This window comes from Crocuta crocuta, unplaced genomic scaffold (assembly GCF_008692635.1).
Source record: "Crocuta crocuta isolate KB4526 unplaced genomic scaffold, BGI_CrCroc_1.0 scaffold70, whole genome shotgun sequence".
NCBI classification, from domain to species: domain Eukaryota; kingdom Metazoa; phylum Chordata; class Mammalia; order Carnivora; family Hyaenidae; genus Crocuta; species Crocuta crocuta.
The window spans coordinates 70,178-94,216 of NW_027528417.1; the positions used below are offsets into that span (position 1 = coordinate 70,178).

General features: G+C 46.0%; 1 protein-coding gene across 2 annotated transcripts in view; it reads left to right on the forward strand.

The window, feature by feature from the left end:
* MOBP (myelin associated oligodendrocyte basic protein) overlaps window positions 1-13,087 on the forward strand; it is a 55,973-nt gene extending 42,886 nt beyond the window's left edge. For both annotated transcript variants that reach the window (XM_077754249.1, XM_077754248.1), the window contains exons 6-8: window positions 3,952-4,026; window positions 4,139-8,239; window positions 9,028-13,087. The gene's annotated coding sequence lies outside the window, so the exon portion shown is untranslated. The remainder of the gene's footprint in view (window positions 1-3,951; window positions 4,027-4,138; window positions 8,240-9,027) is intronic.
* The last annotated feature ends 10,952 nt before the right edge of the window (window positions 13,088-24,039 follow it).

The following is a 24,039-nucleotide window of genomic DNA, read 5'->3' on the forward strand; positions in this document are numbered from 1 at the left end:
ACAAGAAGTTCTAGGTTTCTAAGGTTTCCTTAATTAGGAGATGTAAGCTCACCAGGAGGAAAGGTTGGGAGTGTCTGGGTCCATGTTTGAGAAGGTGGCAGTGGTGATGGCGGTTGGAAGACCGTCATGTGTTGATTACTGACGGATATCCCTGATAAAGACTGGAAGTTATTTGCATCAGCACTAGTCAAACCAGCCCTCCCTGCTGAAAGTGAGAGATAGCGGGCGGGTCTTAGTTAATGAAGCCTCTAGGGCCAATATTAGAGGCAGATACATGAACAGATACTGAAAATGGCTTCTTGGCCCAGGTGGTGTCCACACACAGCCCTCTGTTGACCTCTGTTTGATTCATGCCACAGGGCGGCCATCCCTATCGTGACGGCCATCGAGGAGGGTTGGGTAGTCAGTCTTGCAGTGGGTGTGAGACTCAGTAGATGTTGTGGCAACTTTTCATCAAGGAAATGATGTTTGCATGAAGACCAGAGGGTTAGGTTTTCCTGATGCTTCATAGGTTACCCAGGTGGCGGCCCGTTCATGGCTAATTCGGTCGTAGGCACGTCGCTTCCATGGGAGGGAAACGGTGGATGGCACAGTGGGAACGGCCCGCCCCGGTGCTCACAGGGAATGTCCCACGGGAGCCAGATGCAGGCCTCTAATTGATAGGAGCTACTGCATGATCTTCCTGGGTTTGGTCTTATTTCTGAGATCTCTGAAGTAGGCCAGTCTCCAGGGTTGTTTTCTGCAATTCCTGTCTAAGGAAGAAATCTTAATGCATCGAAAGGAAACAGCCTGCTATCCGAGGCTTTCTTTACCCCCACACGGTGATCCAACGGATTGCTACATATCTATTTTCACGATATTCCTCCTCTGTTTCTTGTAAACATCCCCTTCTGCAGCTGACAGCCTCTGGGCTTTCTCTCTGGCTTCTAAGCTTTCTGAGTCAGACCCTCGAACGGGTTCTTGGTTTTCTGCTGATAAAGATCATTAAGGATCGCTACTGCCAGCTGCAAGATTTTGCGTTTAATTTTCAACTAGAGCTTTGGTTACAAGCAGTAAAAAAAGAAAAGAATGATTTTCCAACTTTTGTCCTCCAGCTGACACCTCATTACTTGACTTGGAATGTAAATGGTGTCTGCTTTCCTCGGCTCTTGTTACTATGGAGTTTAGTCCCATCTGATATCCCTGACTCTCTACCTTCTTAGAGCGCTAATCTGCCAATTAATTCTTATTTCGAAAATGGTCCTGTGTATCTCCTCCCTATGATTTTTCTCCTCTTAAATAGTTGATTGTCAAGTTGGTTTCCGTATAACACACAGTGCTCATCCCACAAGTGCCCTCCTCCGTGCCCGTCTTCCCGGTGATTTTTCTCCTCTGATGCAAAGATGAAGAGCGAGTGGTTTGAGCTGCAGAGCATGTTTATTCAGAACTTCAACTTCATTATTTTCCTAAGCCGCAGCTTCTTTCTGAGACCAGAAGTCTTGTCTGATTTGCTTGCGGATCTCAGTAGGTAGGGCTGGGAGGGCAGAGACAGGCAGGGGTGTGGGGAGACCACAGCCTTCTCTCCACTCCATCTCCTCCGACGGCTGTGCCTTCCTCCTCTCCAGCTCATGGCTTCTTCCAGTTCCCATCTCATTTCTCACTCATCTGTTTTCCTACAACTTAAATCCACAAAAGACTTTGGTTTTTGTTTTTATTTATTTTTGTCTTTTCAAATTAATAGGCTCCATGCGTAATGTGGAGCTCAGACCCCCATCCCTGAGATTAAGGGCTGTGTGCTCTACCGACTGAGCCAGGCAGCCATCCCAAAGGACCTTGGTTTCTGGATTTCTTTTTAAAATATTATTTAAAACAATTTTTAATGCTTGCTCATTTTTGAGAGAGAGGGAAGAGGGGCAAAGGGAGAGGAGGATAGACTATCCGAAGTGGGCTCCTGGCTGACAGCAGAGAGCCCAACTCAGAGCTCGAACTCACCAACCATGAGATTATGACGTGAGCTGAAGTCAAGAGTTGGTCGCTCAACAGACTGAGCCGCCCAGGCGCCCCTGGGTTTCAGGTTTCTAGCAGAGCTACCAACAGCCTTCACACATTGTTACTGCTCCGGGCGTCACGCTGCCCCACTGTCCTCTCCAGGCCTTGTTCCCAGCTGCTGAGATCCTGCCCAGGCCAGGGGCACCGTGAGTCACACAGATGCCCACTGTCGCGTGACCAAGAATGATCCAGATGGGCTGGTGACCCACAGCCGGCTTCGTTCTGGCTGCATGTCCCTCCAATTCCAGTTCACGGCGTGGTGCCAAGCTGCCGCCATACCTGGCAAATGTGCTCCTCTGAGTTAGGATGGCTACGTCACGGCTGCCTCTACCTCCTTACCTTGCTTTCACCTACGGCTTTAACTTGCTGGTCTTTGCATGGTCGCCTGTCTCCAAAAGTCCCCAGTCAAATACTTGAACCGGGGTTCTCATGTGGTCCCCACCCCTCTCTTCTGGTGTAAGTTTCACTTGGGTGAACTCTTGGAGGCCTAATAAGAGGGTCTCTGGCGTCTAGAAGAAGAGCCGGGAGCAGATATCACCAAATGCGTGTGTGGCTGGGAGAGAAGAGAGAGAGAAGTTCTTCCCCTTTTTGTGGCTTCTTCTCTTCTGTGGCTTCAGGTGCCTGACAGAGGTGGTTTCTTTCTCTTCCACTCCTTGTCCTCCCCTTGCTCAGAATCATGTGCGGGTGGAAGGTAGAGGGGCCCTGGCAAGGGTTAACCCAGTGACGCCTCTTACCCGTGCGGACGAAGATTCGGTCGGTGTGCCATTTTATTTTCCTCTCTCTTCTGACGTGTGAAATGCACGTGGCTGTGAAATGAAAGAGCGTTAGCGTACACACAACACCTAACAAAGCTTCATATAGCTGCTTCTTAAGGAAGCTCTGTGTTCTGAACATTTTTAACCCTCTCCGGGATATGACTGATTTAGAACAATGTTCTATAGTGACTTTCTCATACAATGATGCTTTATGCCAACCAACCCGTTTAACCCAGGATATCATTTACACAAGAAAAAAGTCAGGGTGTGTGTGTGTGTGTGTGTGTGTGTGTGCTTCTTCCTCATTTTGTCTTAAAATCTGATTCCCCATTTAAAATTTGTAGAAGACTACTTGAACTTTGCTCTCCATCCATGTTTTTAGGAGCCCTCCTTCTTTGGGGCCCTGAAGCAGTAAGTACTTTTGTGCTTGTATCTAAGAGATCAAAATAAAACTGTGTGCCTTCAAGTCCAGGGGTCAATGTGTGCATCACAAGCGTCCCTGGCCAACAAGGTCCCTATTTGCTGACTGAATAAATAATGAAAATATATTGTTCTGAAATTCTGTGATTTAAATGAAGTATACTGGAGCACCTGGGTGGCTCAGTCGGTTAAGCATCTGACTCTTGATTACTGCTCAGGTCATGATCTCACCTCTCATGAGCTCGAGCCCCACGTCGGGCTCTGTGCTGACAGCTCAGAGCCTGGAGCCTGCTTGGGATTCTGTGTCTTCCTCTCTCTCTCTCTGCGCTGCCCCCTCTTGTGCTCTGTTTCCCTCTCTCTCTCTGTCTCTCAAAAATAAATAAACATTAAGAAAAAAGTTTTTAGGGAAAAAAATGAGCTCTGACTAGAACCTCTTAAATTGTGTGTCTCTCTGTCTTCCTCAGAAAGCTTCCTCGCGTAGTCTCAGGTAGAAGAGACCCAAAGAAAGAGGCGTAGCTCCAAAGTCTGGAAAGAGAGCTCTCTGTCTTTATTTGCTTCTATACACCCTCTCTGACCCACTCATGTGAGCAGAGGGCAGGAGGTTCTTCAGATCTGCCCGGCTTCAGACACCTCCCAGCCATGGTGAAGGAGCGGTACTGTTTCTGAAGAAGGGGGGGGGGGCGTGCACACACAGTCTCTGGGGGAATAAGAAGAGTTCTAGGGTGACAGCCTTCTTTGCCCCCGACAGCCCCGTGAAGACGTCATCCTGCTGGCCTCCGACCGCCAATGGGACAGACGTTGCCAGCCTCTCTGTCCTTCCATTGTGAGTAAATTGCATTTTCCCTTGGATTAAGATTTTTCTCTTCATCTTTCATCTTCTGCGGTTTCACTATGATGTCATTAAATACGAATTTGTTTTTCTTTATTTTGCCCAGGACTCAAGTTTCTTCAATTTGAACGTACAAAGCTTTCTTCAGGGATACACGAAACAGCAACAAAGAGATTGTTGTATAACCACCATAATGGCAAACATTAAAAATTATCAGGTGTTGGCAAAGATCTGGGGGGAATTCTGATAAGCCATTGACGAAAATATATAAACTATTGTGGTACTTCTGGGGTGCGATCTGGGAATGCTAGCAAACCAGGATATTGGATAACTTATGACCAAGCAATTATTTATAAAAAGCAATTATAATTTTAGGTACTGATCCTGGAGAAAACTTGCATTTACAGGGAGAAGAGGCACACATACACCTATTCAGCGAAGCATTGTTTGCCATTGGAAAAAAGAGAAAGAGAGGGAAAGAAATCAATAAAAAAGTCCACTAATGGGAGAATGAGTAAATCAACAATGGTATATTCGTAAATAAAATCTTGAACCGCAGTTAAAACAAGTGAATCTCATATACCTACTGCAGGTAACAAATTTGGAAGACAAATGAGGAAAAGAAAAAGCTAACTGTAGATGGTAAGAGCAACCCTATGCCCTCTGCATACGTTTTAACCACCCACAATGACTATACTTCCACAAGAGGCAGGAACCATGAGCTCTCAAACGCTCTCTATAATGGAACGGAATTTTTAAAAAATACGACAACAGAATGAAAGCCCAACCGAGAAATCTCTCTCCCCCTGGAAGTCAAAAGGAAGATTTGAAATGATTCCTGGTTTGAAGACATAAGAGAAATTAAAGAATCAGACATGACAAGCTGTGTAGGAACGGTCGGCAATACTAGGCAGACACGACTGTGTTTGGGGGGGTAAGTGGGGGACTAGCGACCAGCCTGGGGTCTCCCCGAGGTCACAGGGCTCAGGAAACAGAGCCCTTCTCTGAGTCCCTTTCGGACCGGGTGGTGCTGTGGCTTCGCCAGGTGTGCGCCCTGGGGACAAAGGGCTGGAGACAGGTACCCCCTCCCTCCCGCCTCCCTGCAGTGCTAGGTGGGAAAGCACAGTAGAGGATCATGGAATGTTGTAGAACGTGGAGGCACGTAACACGGGCAGTATCAGGAGAGGGAAGCTCGGGGTGCAGGAGGGTGAGGGCATCCGGAACAGTCTGGTGCTGGGGGCTGGGTGGCCGAGCGCAGGCAGATGCCTGCAGCTCTGTGTCCTTGAGCGAGCGCAGCCCGACCCAGCCCCGCTTAAAAGGCAAGTGGGAGCACGGGGCACTGGCAGACGACGTCCGCTCGAGGGGTGGGGCTGGGGGGCGAGGGAAGCCAGGGAGGAAAACGCTAGACTCTGAGGAGATACGGCTCGGAAGCCCATACCTCCGCAAAGAGGGATCAGGGCACGTGCTGTCCCCCGGCAGCTGGCAGGTGAGGCCAGAGCATTCTGGTACCCTCGCCGGAGGAGGCCACTTCTCTGGGCAAGTGGCAATAACAAGGCAGGGGAACTGAACTACCCAGAGCCTTCAGGTACAAATGTCCCTCCTGCCTAAACTCAGGTGCTAAACCAACAACAAAACGAGAACCTCTACCACGAACACCTTTCAATGATGAGATACGCGAGGCCATTTCGTCCCCGGGAATGACGCCAAGGGGCACCATGACAGACCACTAGAAAGAGCAAACGGGTGGGCCAGTCCCACTCAGATCCAATAAGGAAACTTAATATTCCTTCGGCCCATTTTAGATTTTGGCAAAGCCAGACCTCCCACCAAGAGCTTGCTTGGCTCTGTCCTTCATATCACCCAGGAGATACAGTTATTACAGAATATGAAATTGGGGCGCCTGGGGGGCTCAGTCGGTTAAGCGTCTGACCTCGGCTAAGGTCATGATCTCACGGTTCGTGAGTTCGAGCCCCGTGTCGGGCTCTGTGCTGACAGTGTGGAGCCTGCTTCGATCCTCTGTCCCCCTCTCTTCCTGCCCCTCCCCCACTGGTTTGCTCACTTTCTCTCAAAATAAATAAATAAAATCAATAAACTTTTAAAAAAGAATGCAAAATTGGGAAGCTAAGAGCATGGTGTGTATTAATTCACGTAAACTTTGGATATTAGCATGGAAATGTTAATAACTAGAAATGACCGAATTCTCTGTGTTTGTCTGTTGTGGGAATAAACCCCCCTGGGGATGGATCAAAAATATCTGGAAATTACTTGAAACCGATGGACAACTAAATGAGTATTATGACTAAAATGTGCTATAATCCAATTGTATTCTTTTTGTCTCCTAAGGGTTGGTTCCGGCAAACTCTATGCAGTGAGTACTGCAAAAATTACGTAAGGCCTCAAAAGCTGTTCTGTGTAAACTTCGCGAGTGGGGGATCTTTGACCATAACATTTGGTAGATTAACTCTTATAATTCCATGTATGTATTGACTCTATGTTCTGACATTTTGATCGGTTTGGGGAGAACTGAATTGTCCCAACGTTGAACCCAGGGTTGTGCTGGCAAATGCTTAACAAATGGTTCTTTGGGTGGAAAGGCCTGATTTACAGTGTTTGCCAGTTTCCGCGGCAGAAATACTTCCACCATGGCTGACTGCGAGCCACGAGCGGACGCCACTGAATGCAGAATCAGGCGAGGTGTATGCCGCCCACCTTGTAAGTTGGCTTAGGCCACTGTATGTACCCATGGGCGTGTGTGCAACTGCAGTTTTGTTTTTTTTACTAAAATTTCTGCCCCATAGATATACAAGGGCACTAGTGAAAAAAATATATAAAGGGAAAATAAAATAAATTCATGTTGGGAGCTCGAATGGTGATAATTGACAGTGGATTTCTTTTTAACACTAAGAAGTGGTCTTTGTGTATATTCCGCACTTTATTCTTATCTTTTATTACACGAACAAGGTATCGACGTATCATTCCGAGTCTTCTGAACTCTTAGTTTCAGCGGGGTTCTCCTAGAACCTAGAAGCTAGGGTTTCTTCCCTTCCAGATGTTGGTGTGAGGTCAATACTGACCAAAGAGTCAATGACATCTGGTCATTGCGAAGCCAGTCTCGGGATGATTGAGCTGAGGGCCAAGACAGAAGAAAAGATATGGAGCCTTCTGAGTTTGGGGCAGTCGACACAATACAGACCCATGGTTTGGTATGATAATATAGTGGGTTTCCAAAAAATGAATATTAATGAGGGGCACCTGGGTGGCTCAGTAGGTTAAGCGTCTGACTTTAGCTCAGGTCATGATCTCATGGTTCGTGAGTTCGAGCCCCGCGTCGGGCTCTGTGCTGACAGCTCAGAGCCTAGAGCCTGCTTTGGATTCTGTGTCTCCCTCTCTCTCTGCCCCTCGCCACTGACTCGCGCGAGCACGTGCTCTCTCACTCTCTCTCAAAAACAAGCAAACATTAAAAATTTTAAAAATAAGTTAAATTAATATTAACGCAAACAAGGAAAATTAGTTGTTGAACAGTGAAAATGGATTTAAAGACTCTTCTATAAGAGTAAGGCAAGAAGAGCTTATTAAAATAGAGTTGAACTGGAAATATGACTAAGTATTATGAGCATTTTTTAAAGGAGGCTTTATCTGTTCTGTCCCTACAGCGATTCATGCTGCTGGACATTTTTGGTATCAGCCTGGCAAATTCTAGCCGGAATGTGGAACAAGCTTATTTCTAGAGCCGGTGCCTGTGGTTCCTATAGCTTTTCTCCAGTGAAAAAAACAAGTGCCCTTGGAGAATAGTTGATTTCATATTTCTGGGCAGGGAAAAAAATTCAAGATTCGTTTGTGGATCCTAGATGCTGAAAGAAAACAAGGTTGTCTTAGGGTATCAGGGAGCCATGGTCCATAATGACGTGATAAAGAAAAAAAAAAGATAAAACAGAATTGTCTGAAAAACATACCTGGTCTCTGAAATTGTTTACTTACAAAGCTGTGTGTGAGGCCTGCACTTAAGTTTTTAAAACCAATAGTTTGAGAAGGCCAGATGCTGGTGTTCTCTCTGAGGAGACAGGCGGGACGCGATCAGTATTCCAAACCTCTCTGTGACAAGTGGTTTGTTTGATTAGCAGAGGATGCCAGCAGATTGGAGAGAACCAGGGCTTCTGGCTATTCCGGGGATGACCTTTAAGAGTTCTTTGCCTTCTCCTTCCCAGTAGTAAGTCATGGTCTTCCCTAAGAATTGCGAGTAACAATTGCGCAGTGGGTAGAGGCACCCGCTGAAAGCCACACTAAGTTTTTATCAACGAGCTGGCCCATGTGCACCACGGGAAATTATGTCGTGTTGCCCTGGTCATTTATCCAACAATGGTTCACTGTGCATAAGCAGGGGCTCTACATCTTATTTCTGGGTGCTTTTTATTACTGTGCAGCTGTGTGCCTCAGATGGCAAATCAGAGCCAGTTTCTCTACCTGCAGTAGGGCTGACTAAGCCTCACCTCAAGGGGAGAAAATCCTACAGATATCACAAAATGTGAAATGGACACCAATGGACACAAAATTTTGAGTGGGTGATATAAAATTTTAAAAAAAGCATGTTGGTAAAAAAGTATTGAAGTATTTAAAAAGGAGAATGATAAATTAAAGAGAAAATAGGCCATAAAAATGTAAATTGTAACCAAGCTTTTCTTTCTACGGAGATTTTAAAATTAAAGAAGGGAAAGAAATACGTGAAGGGGCCGAAAGTAGAGTGATCAGGAGTAAGTTTGGTCATAAATATGTGAGGGGAAAGATGCTTGCGTTAAAAACAACCATGGGGCGCCTGGGGGGCTCAGTCGGTTAAGCGTCTGACTTCAGCTCAGGTCATGATCTCACGGTTCGTGGGTTCGAGCCCCGTGTTGGGCTCTGTGCTGACAGCTCAGAGCCTGGAGCCTGCTTCAGATTCTGTGTCTCCCTCTCTCTCTGACCCTCCCCTGCTCACGATGTCTCTCTCTCTCTCTCTCTCAGAAATAAATAAAAACATTAAAAAATAAAATAAAAACAAAACCAATAACAACCAAAATCAAGTGGAAAATGGGGCGACATGAGGCCCGTCAAAGTCTGTAAGAATTAAAGGTATGATGAAATGAGGGAAGAAAAGGTCAGTTTAACACCAGTTGATGCCTCTGATAACATCCCGTTCTTTGCAAAATCTGTATCTTAGACATGGACTGTGGTTGATGCAAAATCGGAATGGGGCCACCCAACAGCAGATTTATCCTCAACAAAGGACAGCACGGTTGCCCAACGTATGCAGGGAGCAGCTTAAACCACTTTCCCCAAAGGAGGCGGTAGCGCAGCTGTGCTTTCGGGCAAAGTCAGCAGCGCCGTGGGACAGTCTGATGGGTGTGCGGTGGAGGTACTCGGCGGAAACACCGTGGAATTAAGGGAGGACCAAAGGAAAGACGGTTTCGGCTTTGTATAACACACACATCCGAGGGCGGGGGGCTTCCAGCCTCTGGGCGCCACCCACGGGCCGTGTCAACTACTTGGGATTGGCAGGTTCTCTGTGCTTAGACTTCTCTGCTCTGGGGGTCGCCGTGAGGACTCCCAGGCAGGTGGGATTCGCGGTAATGGGGAAAGCCGACTGCTCTAACCAGCCTGTCCCTGTTGCTGTCGTCTCTGAGGGACAAGTAAGACCCCCCGAGAGAGGATGACAAGGGAGGCTGTCAACGTATGAACACCCTCCTTTACTGGCTCTTTAAACAACTGAATAGAATGTGTGGCCATTTGAGGAATATTGCTCTGGGCGCCGCTGAACACCTACTGCATGGATGCACGTGAAGAAAAATCCAGAAGGCTCTTTCTCTAGGCCTTCCATACGCAGGGGAAACAGGGGCGTTTGCAGATGGTGAACAGCAACCTGAGGAGAAGAAAAGGCCGCCTTTAATGGTGACTGTTGAGGAAGGCTGGGTGGTCAGCCCTGTCGTGCGCACTCAGAAAAACTTAGGGCTACTTTGAAGAGTTCAAGTTCTTTGCTTTGCAAGTTGGGGACTTGACGTTGTTTTTGGAACGGAAGTACACATGCTGCCTCCTTCCTGCGGTCACAGGCCGGTGAGTCCACAGTCCAAATAATGTTCTCCTTACAAAGGCCCTCCTTCCCACCCTCACACTCCTGCTTCCTTGCTTTGCTTCCTTATTCAGACTGAACAGGTTTTTATCATGCAGTTTTTGAGGAAGCCCCGTGGCTTGCTGGCTCTTGCCAGAACTATCTGACCTTTATGTAGCCCAGCTGTGGCTTTCCCTCTAGGTCCTGGGCCGTGGCTTCTACCTGACACTGAGAATCTGGGCCCTCTGCTTGGTTGGCTCCTCTGGCTGAATTCTAATACCCACGGGTATTATGCCTCCATCCCAAGACACGAGTGGACTCATCGTGGGTCAATCTCTCTCCATTCTCTAAAATCCCAGAAAGAATTCTGCCTAAATTACTTCTTTGCCAACATTAGCGTCACACAGAATGGATCCTATGAGTGGAGGTTTGGAATCAGAAATGTGCCCATGCATAGGCACCATGTGAGTCTGTAAGGCAGCTGAGGTTCTAAAACAATTCCTTAGGACCACGGACCTGCAGAGCGGTATAGACATCAGGGTCTTTAGTCCAATGAGCCTCATTTAACAGGCAAAACAGAAACAAGAACAAAAACAACAAAAAAGCACAACAAAAGCAAAACAAACAAACAAACAAACGAACGAATAAATGAAAAACGAGTTCCAGAAAGGGTAAATGAATTGCCACCAGTCTCTCAGAAGCTTGACGTGCAGCCACACTGGCTGGCCCAGAGTTTGGACACTTTCTATCCTTAAGAAGGCGCTGGTCAGGTACATCATTCTGGAGGTCGTGAGAACAACGTTGAGTAGGGATGGAGGCAGGGAAAACAGCCAGGAGGCTGTGTTGAAGGTCCAGGAAAGAGATGATGCGGGAATGGAGTCCAGTGTTGAAAGAGTAGACAGTCACTCATCCATTGGACTCGGATGACAAATGACACAAAGATCCCTCCACCCCATCTGTATCATTTCCAGGGATCAGCCATTCCAGGCCGAGGTCATATTGCGTATGCGGAGGCGGGAAAGGGACCGCCGGGTGGGGGGTACGGGTCCTGTGTAGGAGCCTGTGGGAGCGAAGGAGGAGATAATCCACTCCCGTGGAATTAGCATTTCCTCACAAAGTCTGCAACAGATGTTCGTCGTGCCCAAGGACTCAGCCCTTGGGAAGTTTCCAGAAGAGCACGGAGCGTGGACGGGGGCTGCAGCAAGCTCCATACTACAGAGAATGCAAACACAACCACCAGAGCGTCCGTCTGTGAGGTGGGAGCCATGGCACAGGGGCAGAGGAGGCTACGATGGAGGCTGTGGAGGGAGGCCAGGAGGAGCGGGGAGCACGCGTCCCGAGCCAGGCCAACAGCAGCCCTGAGGACAGGGGGACACTGCCGAGGAGACGGAAGGTTCTGGGGCTGCCCCCCTGGATGGGCACTGCCTTGTTCCCAGACTCTTAAATGTACGTCTACGTCAGAGCCACCTCCGCACACGCTGGACGTTAAGTGTTTACTCACAACTAGTGTTGCTTCCAAGTGTGAGTTTTTTTTTTAAATTTCTAATGTTTATTCACTTTTTTGAGAGACAGAGACAGATAGAGCACGAGCAGGGGAGGGACAGAGAGAGAGGGAGACGTAGAATCCGAAGCAGGCTCCAGGCTCTGAGCTGTCAGCACTGAGCTCGATGCGGGGTACGAACCCACAAACTACGAGATCATGACCTGAGCCGAAGTCAGTTGCTTAACTGACTGAGCCCCCCAGGCGCCCCCCAGGTGTGGTTTTTGGAATGAACTGAAGCGTTCCCATGCCCGGCCCAGCCACTCACCCATCAGCACAGACCATATGGCCACCGGTGCTCCCCTTTCACTGACATGGGTCACAGATTTCCTGAGCTATGACCTGTTAGGTATTTCATAAGCTAATGAGCTACCTTATTTAGTCATAATTCAGCTCTTTGAACGCTATCCTATTTTAGAGAAGAAGAAAATAAGGTTCAGAGACCCACCCAGAAGTCATACAGCAGATATTTAGAGGATCTGAGATTCTGACACAGAGGCAAGCTCTGCCTGGTAAGCCCTACCTCTTTTCCTGGTAAATTGCAAGGCACCGACACTGCCTGGGGTCCCCCTCCGAGGCTGCCAGGGCTTGGGGTTCCTTCTCTCTGTGCCCACGGCTGCCGTCCCCCGCCCCGTCAAAGTGGCTGACATGCTCCTACGTGCCGCTCCACCCTTTGGATACAGGTGGAGCAAGACCAAAGATCAGAGGCCCCAGCTTCAGACGGGCATTCGCACTGACCCACACTCTGGTTCTGGCCTTGCTCCGGATTTGTGCCAGACCCCATTTCCCCCAGATTTGCTCCATCAGCTGTCTCACTCATCTTCATTTTTAAAAAAAGCCATCACTTATTGATGGCTTACTATGTGCGAGACACTGAACTTTAGATGTATTTAATTTTCACACACCCCTTTGAGACACACAGCTTTGTTACCCAAGTTTTATAGAAGAAGAAATAAATCAGGCCAGCGACATTCATAAGTTACTCAGGACTCCGTAGTTCGTAAGGAGTGGACCTGGGACGTGAGCCCAGCAGACTGGACCCCGGCTTTCTCGACCTCCATATTGACCCGCCATCCCCTGAGATCCTGGATTTTGCCAAACTTGCCTGACTCCACACTGACTGCCGCTCTTGCAGCTCAACAACGCACAGGTAGCGTGGCCTCCTCAGTCTCCAGTTACGGTCCTGTGTTATCTGACCTGACGATGTCCTTCACGTGGACACCTCCTGCCCCAGAAGCTTTGTGAGGCCCCCGGCAACACTGTCCAAATGTTCTGGGCTTAACCCTTTGGAAAATCTATTCCCCTGTGCCAGCCTAGACCTAGTTCAATGCCGAAGACCAAGATGTGCACTAAAGCCAGGCACGCCCTGAACTGCTGTTTGCTGGGTGAACATCTGTCTAGACTATTTCCTACTTATTAAAGGCCTGCTGAAATCTAAATGGAAAATGTGGGTTTATTGTGTGTTGTGTCAATCGCATGCGTTATCTGTGCTCTACCAGGCTGAAGTAACAGACACAGCAGCAGTTGACTAATGGGTCAGAGGCAAGCAGGATCTGTGCCTTGGCCCAGGTGACAGCCCCGGGCAGGTGCGTGGACTGGCTGGACGCCTCTCCTCCAAGCAGTCGCTTAAGGTCCAAACATAACAGAATCTCTGCCATCCTCCGCACAGGGGTTCTCATACCCCTATTGTTATGTCCTTCTCAGTCAAGAAGGAGGGAAGAGGAAGGAAAAATACACGCGGAAGGTGCTCATGGGCCACAGCCTGGAAGTAGCACATGACGTGTGTGCTCACTTCCTGTTGGCTGAAGTTCAAAGAGAGGTGTCCATCTGCGGAGGAGGCCGGGGAATGCAAGTGAGATGAGGGGCCCAGGAAGAAAACCCGATTTTGACAAGCAATAAACTGTTTCGCCACGTTCCGCTTCTGATGAGCGACAGTCGTACATTCACGCTTTACCTTTCTTCTTCAGTTTGCTTTTCTGAGTTTTCCAGGACTCAACTTTAATAGATTTATAGTTTTCTACTTTATTGAGTGCGCTTGTTCTTNTGCTTCTGATGAGCGTCGTACATTCATGCTTTACCTTTCTTCTTCAGTTTGCTTTTCTGAGTTTTCCAGGACTCAACTTTAATAGATTTATAGTTTTCTACTTTATTGAGTGCGCTTGTTCTTTTTAAAACATTTTTTTTTTAATGTTTTATTTGTTTCTGAGAGAGAGACAGACAGGGTGAGCAGGGGGGTCAGAGAGAGAAGGAGACACAGAATCTGAAGCAGCTCCAGGCTCTGAGCTGTCGGCACAGAGCCTGATGCAGGACTCGAACTCACTAACCATAAGATCATGACCTGAGCTTAATCTGACTGCTTAACTGATTGAGTCACCCAGGCGCCCCAAGGAAAAAAAAAATTCTTAAAAAATAAATCGGCCCTATGAAAGGAGGTTACCAAGCAGAAATACTAAAACCCAAGCGAACATATACAATGTGAGCGTCCAAAAGAAAAAGAAGAAAATAAAAAGTAACAACTCTGTACACAGCAGCCTTGGTTGCTTCTCAGGCTAATCTGAAACTGGCCCCTGGATGCAGGGGAAGAAAAGAAAGAGAAAGGGCAGGGAAAGGGCAAGAGAAAGAGACAGAGACAGAGACAGAGAAAGAGAAAGAGAAGGGAATGAAAGAAAGGGAAAGAGGAAGAGAAGGGAAGGGCAAGGAGAGAAAGGAAAGCAGGGGGGCCAGCGCCCCAGGCTGGCAAGTAGCGGGTGTCGGGAGGAAGAAAACTTACGAATGGGGCTTGTCTTGGAAGCAGCAAGAGGAATGGAGTTTTTGTAGCCGCTTGTCAAACCTTAAAAGTTGATACAGGGGGAGGCCTTAGTGGGGGGGGGTCCCCCAGGGACTCAGGGTTCTCTGTACCCCCCACGGTTGCAAAGGCTCTGTCCTTGGAGCAGCCTCTGGGAGTGGGAAAGGCACCCGGAACCCACATTCGGGAGACAGGGGAGGGGCGGGAGCTCTAAGGGCCCNCATTTTTCTTTTTATTAGTAAATTCTGTCCGTGAATGTTTGCAAGTTCCAGCCAGAGTCCAAACCGCCTCAGGCACCCCCAGGAAGGGAGGGGCAAGTTCAGCCCATTGCAACCCCGCCTTCCCCACACACCTGAGGACGAACTACAAACAGATAATTAACAGCCGCAAACTGCGAAACTCGGGACAATAGAGAACATATAACATTTAGTAACAAAATAGAGCAGAGGCCAAGTATATTTCTTATATTACTAAATGTAAATAGGTTCAAATCACCTGTCAAAAAATATTTTCAGATTAGACCACGAAGCAAAGCATACAAGCAAAACATCTAAAAAGAGTGATTCACAAAAACTAAAAATAAAAGGAAGGGCGAAGGTACACCCGAAATATGCCCCCAGCTCCACTGAGAAAAGACAAGGTTACAATCTCAACATCAAACAAGGATATTAGTTAATGCCAAAGGGCATTAAGTGAGACTAGTGCTTTTCATATAATGATAGGGTGTGCTTGATTCAAAAGTAATGAGTATCTATTCACAAAATAACACAATGTTAACATTTATTAAACTGAAACTACAGGATATGAAAGCAAATAGCAATCAAATACAGTAGTAGATGGCCTTAACTTACTTCTCTCAGTCCGTAACAGAGCAAGTAGGCAGAAGAAATAAGCCAGAGTATAGAAAGCTGATTAACACAATTACTGAGATAGACTGTTGCAGGATTCTCACTCAGAGTCGTGACACCGAGGCTTTTCTTTCCAGGAAGCAACTTGATTCGTGCCGGCACCGCTCAGTTGAGTTCGTACCCAAAGAACTGAGTGGCCCACATCACATGGCACAGTTTTTTTATACATTTTCTATTTCTTTGTCTCCCATATATGGTAACACACATAAACACGCAGTCTGATTAAGTTGTCTCAGTTTACAAGAACACGGGGGTGTAGGCACCTGGACCCATATCTAGGTGACCCTGAAGTCTTCTCTCCTCTCTTCTTCATTTTTTTCTTTCTCCTTAGGGAGGGATTCCTACCATAAGACGTAGTTGATACGTATGGATGTAATTGACAGATATTATTCCTGAAAATACAGGTGACTGTGGAATATCAAGAAAGTGGACCATTTCCCAAAGACACACAGATGGCCGACAGACACATGAAAAGATGCTCACCATCACGAAGTATCAGGGAAATGCACATCAAAACCACGATGAGATATTATCTCACACCTGTTAGAAGTCTGTTGTCAAAAAGACAAGCGATAACAAATGTTGGTGAGGATGCAGAGAAAAGGGAAAACTTGCGCCTCATTGGTGGGATTGTAAACTGGTGCAGCCCCTATGGAAAACAATATGGAGGTTCCTCAAGAAATTAAGCATAGAAGTACCATATGATCTAGCTTTCCCACTTCTGAATATATATGCAAAAGAAACAAAATCACTGTCTCAAAGAGATCTGTACTCCCATGTTTCCCGCGGCGTTCTTCACAGTAGCCAAGATATGGAAACATCCTGGGTGTCTGTCCATGGACGAATGTATACAAAAATGTCACACACACAGAGGAATATTATTTAACCATAAAAAGAAGGAAATCCTGCCATTTGTGACAATATGGATGAACATGTGGGCCATTACGCTAAGAGAAATAAGCCACACAGAGAAAGACAAATAAATACTTTGTGGGATCACCTATATGTGGGGGAAAAAAAAGTCAAACTCATAGAAACAGAGTGGGACGGTGGTTGTCAGTGGCTGGAAGGTGGGGAAGGTGGGGAGATGTTAGGCAACACAAACTTCCAGTTATAAGATGAACAAATTCTGGGGATCTAATGTACAGAATAATGACTACAGTTAACAATATGGTTTGGCATACTTGATATTTGTTAAGGTAATAGATCTTAAACATTCTCATAAAAAAAGAGGGGGTAATTAACTGGAAGGTAATAGATATTAAGTAGCTTGATTGTGGTAATCATTTCACAATGTATACATATATCGATGATCACATTGTATGCTTTAAAGATATTGCATTTTATTTGTCAAGGGTACCTCATTAACGCTGGAAAACAATCCTTAAGTTCCATAACGCAAAAAAAAAAAAAAAAAAAGAAAGAAAGAACGAAGAAAAGAGAAAGATTAATAATGATGAAACCCAGAAAGACCTCTTCCTTCTCCAATTTACTTATTATTTACAAAATGTTAATGCTTATTTATTTTTGACAGAGAGAGAGACAGAGACAGAGCATGAGTTGGGGAGGAGCAGAGAGAGAGGAGACACAGAATCTGAAGCAGGCTCCAGGCTCTGAGCTGTCAGTATAGACAGCACAGAGCCCCATACGGGGCTTGAACTCATAAACCACGAGATCATGACCTGAGCCGAAGTCTCACGATTAACCAACTGAGCCATCCAGGCACCCCTCCAATTTAAAAATACCACCACAGCATACTAAAAAAAATAAAATTAAGAATTGAAAAAAAAAAAAGAGGGGGTGCCTGATGGCTCCATTGGTTGAGCATAAGACTCTTGTTTTTATTTTTTTATTTTTTTTAAATGTTTTATTTATTTCTAGGAGAGAGAGAGACAGCGTGAGCAGGGGAGGATCAGAGAGAGAGGGAGTCACAGACTGAAACAGGCTCCAGGCTCTGAGCTGGCAGTCAGCACAGAGCCCAACGCGGGGCTCGAACCCACGAACCGCGAGATCATGACCTGAGCGAAAGTCGGACGCTTAACCAACTAAGCCACCCAGGCGCCCCAAGACTCTTGTTTTTAGCTCAGGCCAAGCATGATCCCAGGCTCGTGAGACTGAGTCCTACTTAGGGTCCCACGCTGAGAATGGAGCCTGCTTAAGATTCTCTTTCCCTCTGCTCCCCACCCCCAACCCTCTCTTGCTCTCTCTCTCAAATAAAATTTAAAAAGGAAAAAAAAGGAGGGTGCTTGGCTGGCTCAGTTTGTGAAGCAGATGACTTGATTTAAGGATTGTGAGTTGGAGCCCCGCATTGGGGGTAAAACCTACTAATTTTTAAAAAAAAATTAAAACAAAAATGCCACCACCATCATATCTCCCTCAAACAGCATTTGGCTAAAGAGGAAATAGAAACCAAAATGTCGGTATCTTGAGAAAACAGTAAAAATACTACAAATCATAAAAGATATCGCTGAATAGCCTTAAATTCTTATTTCAGGGGAAAAAAAAAATGAAAGAAGTGAAATAAACATTCTACTCCAATGTTCAAAAGTAAAGAAGTAATACAAAGAAATGCAGAAGAAAGAAACAATGAATAGAAAGGCAGAAACTGACAGTTTCTGAGAAAACCCGGTGTTTCCTGAGTGCTCCACAGAAAGCTTAAGTAATGATTGCACCCCAGGTTGAAAATGTGGCCGCAAGATTTTAGCAAGCTGAAGAAAAATACCAATATAATTGATATTGTCAAGCGAAATTCATTGCTAGTTGGCAGCTTGATGGATTAGGAAGAGAACGTGCTTGGTTGACAACACTGATCGAATTTGTTTCGGTGCTTTGCCGATGATGCTGAGAAGGACTTCATTAAAAATCAATGAACCGAAACACCTTTCTCGAAGATAGTTGACAAATGCCAGCTGTTCACCTCACTCAGTTGTAATAGACAGGTTCTGGGATTGGATAGTTTGGGGCAAAAACTGATTTTATGTGTCACCTGACTGGTCATGGAGTGCCCAGATTAAACATTATTTCTGGGTGTTTTTGTGAGGGTGTTTCTGGATGAGATTAGTCTCTGAGCTGGTGACTCGGAAAAGCAGATTGCCCTTCCCAGTGTGGGCGGACACCATCCATTTCGTTCAATGCCCGGAAAGAGCCAGAGGCAGGGCAAGAAGGAGTTTGCCCTGAAGAGCCTAAAATTAAGTCCTCCATGAAGAGCAACCCCGGGCTGCACGTGGCCCCAGTCCAGCCCCAGGAAAAGCCTCAGACTGTTCAAGGCTAAAGCCATCCTCGGACGGCCCTCAGGTCAGCTAATCAAAAAACACTCCTATGGTCTGAGGCAAGGCTGGGAACTGCAGATACAAACTAGCCAATCTCTCACCGCTTGCCTGAACCCCACGTGGGCCCTTTGAACTCACCTCATAATTGGTCATTTTCAAAGATTCTCAAAAGTCATGATTGGGTCCCACCAAAAGTAATGAACACCTCACAGACACTGAATGGTCAAAGCTGTAATTGTAATTGGTGCTTATGTGATGATGCTACACGTACTGTAACACCCCCGTCCCTTACTCCTTAAAAACCCCATTCGCTATTGTTCTTTGCTTCACCTGCTGCCACGACACCGGTAGGCGGGTGAGCCCCTGCTCGAGCTTGTAATAAAGACCCTTTTGTATTTGCATCGGTGTCGGCTCCTTGGGGGTCTCGGACTCGCGAATCGGGCACCACAGCCCTTCTTTTCTTCTACCTCACGCTTGCCCCCAGATTGTGATATACACGATTTGCTCCCTTGGTTTTCAGGTCTTTGGACTTGGATTCAATGATACCACTGGCTTTCCTGGGTCTCCACCTTGCAGACAAGATCCTGAGACTTCTAAGCCTTCACCATCATGCGATCCAATTTCCTCTCATATGTACGTACCTCATTGGTTGTGTTCCCTTGGTGAGCCCTGATTAATGCACTATGAATTGTATTCCATTTATGGGGAGTGCTAGTTCTGAACAGCACATTAGGGAACTCTGGGGAGCATTCTACCTTTCTAAGCAAACAGGTTTCTACAGTATCTCCTAAACTGATTCAACCACAGAATCCTTTTTACACATCTTAATACTCCGTGGAGCACATGATGGGGTATGCTGTCCTAGAGTTTGCCCATTTTCTAAGCGTTGATTAGGAAAGATGCAAAATATTGTTTTTAAAAATACTAACGATACAGATTTGCTCAGTGTTCAACTTTCTACATGTATCAGTAACAGTTTATCTTTTTTAAAAAAATTTCTTAATGTTTTATTTATTTTTGAGAGAGAGAGACAGCGCGAGCAGGGGAGGGTCAGAGAGAGAGGGAGACACAGACTCTGAAACAGGCTCCAGGCTCTGAGCTGGCAGTCAGCACAGAGCCCGACGCGGGGCTCGAACCCACGAACCGTGAGATCATGACCTAAGCGAAAGTCCGACGCTTAACCGACTAAGCCACCCAGGCGCCCCACATGAGTGCATTTTTAAAAAGACTTTATTTTTAAGTGATTTCTACACCCAACATGGGGCTCGAAATGACACCCCCAAGATCAAAGTCACATGCTCTTCTGACTGAGTCAGCCAGGCGCCCAGAGAGCATCCTCAATGTTCTTATTCTTCCAGCTCTTATGTGCTCCTTATTCATGTGCAGCAGATGATGTAGATGGAGGAGCTGTCCCGGGGTCCTGAGATCCCAGGACCCTGAGATCTGGTAGGTTGGCCCTGGTTCTGACCCATGAGTTATTTGGTCATTTCTGAAGATTGTATACCAACATGATGCTACTGATATGCTTTCTATGGGCTTGGGGGTTCCATTTTTTCTCATCAGTGGGGGGCAACTTTCAGGGTGGTGTGGAGACTGTGTGGGCTTTGGAACCAAGCAGTCGAGGGAATGGTTTCGGCACCATGACTTTCATCTGTGAGACCCTGAGCACATCGCTTCTCTGAGTCTCAGTTTCCTCATCTGTATAATAAAATAATATTATCTTCTCAAGAGGATGGCTGAAAAGATTACAAGTAATAAATGTACTGTTTATTACAGGTCCTGACATCTAGTAGGTGCACAACAAATGATAACCAGATGGTAATAATAATTATTATTTAAGTATTCATTTATTTATGAAATTCATGTTTATAGAGCCCCTGCCCGGCACAAAGGCTTTGAGGGACAGAGATGACAAAGATATGCTTCCGGACTCCGAGGAAGTTTCATTTTAGTTGGGGAGATAAAATCTTACTGTTTTATCCAGACTCCAAATCATGTTGGATCCAAATCACTTATATGAGATCCTAATCGCTTATTTATACAGTGATGAAGTATATTCAATGCCCGTTCACTGGAGGAAAGTCGCCTGTTCTAAACAGAAATTCTAACCCTAAACTTGGGATTATTTACATTGTGCTCTGGGCTGTTGAGCCAAATCCGTCAGAAAACAACCATTGGATTAAAAACCATCAATAGTGTATGTGGTTAGAGAAATAGCTGGAGATGCCATCTTACCGGTTTGCGGCAGAGAAAGACCCAGAGTGATGTGGTTAGAATGGAAAAGGCACAATTTAGAGGTCCGTTACTATCTGGGGGATGAGATCTGCATATTAAGCTCAGGACATTTCCTCTGTCTTTTTCTCAGGATTGCTGTGACGATCTAATAAAATGTGATACTAAATGTAAAACGTCAAATGCAGTATCTCCAGAGTTGATATTACTTTTATTGAATATACTTTTATATTTTATATTATTTTATACGGTACTTTCATTTTTTATTTTTTTAATGTTTATCTATTTTTGAGAGATAGAGAGAAAGACAGTATGAGCAGGGGAGGGGCAGAGAGAGAGGAAGACACAGAATTCGCAGCTGGCTCCAGGCTGTGAGCTGTCAGCACAGAGCCCGACACGGGGCTCGAACCCATGAACCGCGAGATCATGACCTGAGCTGAAGTCGGACGCTTAACCGACTGAGCCCCCCAGGTGCCCCTAGTTTCATATGGTACTTTCAAAAAGCAATGATCGCAGAGCTCATTTTTTTTGTGCTCTTCCGTGTCAGCGTGACTTGACAACGAATTAGTCAAGGCCGTCTATGACGGAAGGAAGGCCCATGCTTCAGGGAGAGCTTCCTTACGCGGTTGTTGACGGTGGGAGAAGGATCCAAGGATTTTCAAATTTTTAGGTTTTTAAAAACACCTTGAAATCAAGTGTTTTAGAGAAATAGAACCAAGGGATTGTGTGTGTGTGTGCGTGTGCATGTACATATACACGTCTCACACGATTATAGAGGTTGACAAATTCCAAGACCTGCAGCTTCAAGCCGGAGGCTCAGGAGACCCGATGGTGCAGCTCTCGTCGGAGTCTGAGGGCCTGAGAGCTGACAGGTTAAGTTTCAACCCAAATGCTGGCCCAAGTCCCAGGAAGAGCCGGTGTTCCGAGTGGGCCCAGGAGGCAGGCAAAACTGCACCCAGGCAGGAGCGCTCTCTCACTCAAGAGAGGTCAGCCTCTTTGTTCCATTTAGGCCTTCACTGATGGGTTGAGGCCCATTCACATTAGGGAGGGCAATCTACTTTACTCAGTCTGCCACTCAAATGTTAAAGTCACCCCCAAACACCTATAGGCACCCAAAATAACGTTTGACCAAATACCAGCATTCGGTAGCTCCATCCGGCTGACATGTGCAATTAAACATTACATCAAGTAAGTTTTGTTTTCACTTATACTGATATGATTTTCAGACGTTGGAAAGTTGCAGCTTTTAGAACCTGTAGATTGAAGTGGGTACAGATGATCTAATCGCAAAGGCAAATAATGACTCATGAAACAACAATAATAAAAAAAGTCCTTGGTTCTAAAACAACCTGGGTGTTTCATTTCCCGAAGAATTTGCTGTCCGAATAAACAGCCATTAGAGGGAGCTCTGACTGCAGCGTAGAAACAAAATTATTCTCCATGAATTGATAGTGTTAACTTGGAACTCCAAGTTTTCATGTTTTTATGGAGACACAGAATATATATTAAAAAAAACAACCCTGAACTAAAACCAAGTAAGTATCTTTTAACATCATCATTTTGTATATTTGACACTTGCTTCACGGGATACGGGTAGCGTACCCACGGTGCTCGGCTTGAGCTCCAGCCACGTCACGTGCGCCCTTGAGCCAGGCTCCTCTCTTCTCAGGCCTGTTTCCTCTGCTGACCAGTGAAGATGACAGAGATTAGTGTTTACGACATGTCGGTATCTGTGGCTGGAATGATTCCAAGAGAATTTGAAAAATATATTTTTTTCAAGGGACAACCTTCTTGAAAATGCTACGTTCCCGAAAGTCACGTGGATGATACACTCACACTGGAAACCAGCTTCCGCCCTGAGGTTCCTGAGATGTGTTGACAGTTTTGTTTGTACCGAGTGATCCCTGCCTTGAAGTGACAGCATTGAACTTTGAATGTGTTGCTAAGCCTCTCTGGAAACTTGAGGTTGGTGTTGTGAAAATGACAGCTGGCTTATAATTAGCACTGTACTCATGTTATAAAGACACATTTTCTCTTCAGCAGAGACAGTATGCCTTGTTACACAAGAAGGCTTCAGAGTCCTAAGTCATTTTGCAAACTGAGATTCTGATTTGACAAAATAAAAAGCATTGCAGAATGATGTGCTTACTACTTTCATTGTATTTCTTTCACGTCTTTCATGGCTTGGGCCAACGAGAAGAGACCAGAACAATACTACGGGACCACGGCATCGTGCAAGTGAAAGCCGCATGACAATAGACTGTACTGAACAAGGCACAGGCGACAAAGAGGTTGAGACAGCTGGTGGTGGGCTGGAAAGAGAAAAGAGAAGCCTTGAGTCCTTCCCCACCACTGTGTGAGAGACAGCTGGACTCAGACCTGATCGCAGCAGGCACAGATACACTCGCAGAAAGTGAAAACCTTGCCCAGATCCTGGTTTTGTGCCATCAACTGAAAACAGCCCAGTAGCAGTAGCTGGGAAGCCTTTCAATACATTCTCATTATTTTAGGCCGCACGATTTTATTGATTGGTTCGTTACAATAATGGATCATCGTTTAAATGAAAAATAGCAATGACTCAGCATGCTCGAAAAGGAAAATAGAATAGACCAGCAATTAAAAAAAAAGAAACCAAACAACTTCACAAGTACATTTTTCTATTATTAAACCGATGTCAGTGTTTTAGTTTAGCAAAAGGGCATCGCCCATTTTCACATTCAACTTCTAAATTTGAATGAAAGCAGTTGTGTCGTTTTGCTTCGGAACTCTCATCCGGAAAGTACATCGTATCAAGAAGAAGGTGCTGATTACATATTTGCTTTCACACCAAGTCCCCTTGTTCCTTATCAAGAATGCGTGCACTTGGCCTGGCTTCCCGTGTGCTCTGCTCTGTGGTCTTTGCCTTGTCCTGCTTCTGGACAGTCCTAGAACCCGGCTGGATGGAAGGGAATCAGAAAACGCTGGGGTCAGCAGGAACGTTCTTCAAAGTGGTTAATCCATTTGCAGATCACTGAGAATGGACTGTGCCGTGCTAACTCGGCATTCTGGTATTTTCTGCTCAAGCACATGATTCCGTAGACGACAGCTGATGGTGTTTTGCTGGCAAATATAGCTCTGAGCTCCTTTTGCTAGCTTGGCCCTAACTCAACAAAGTCTTGACTCACAAAAAGATGCTAAGAGAGAGAATATGCAGGAAG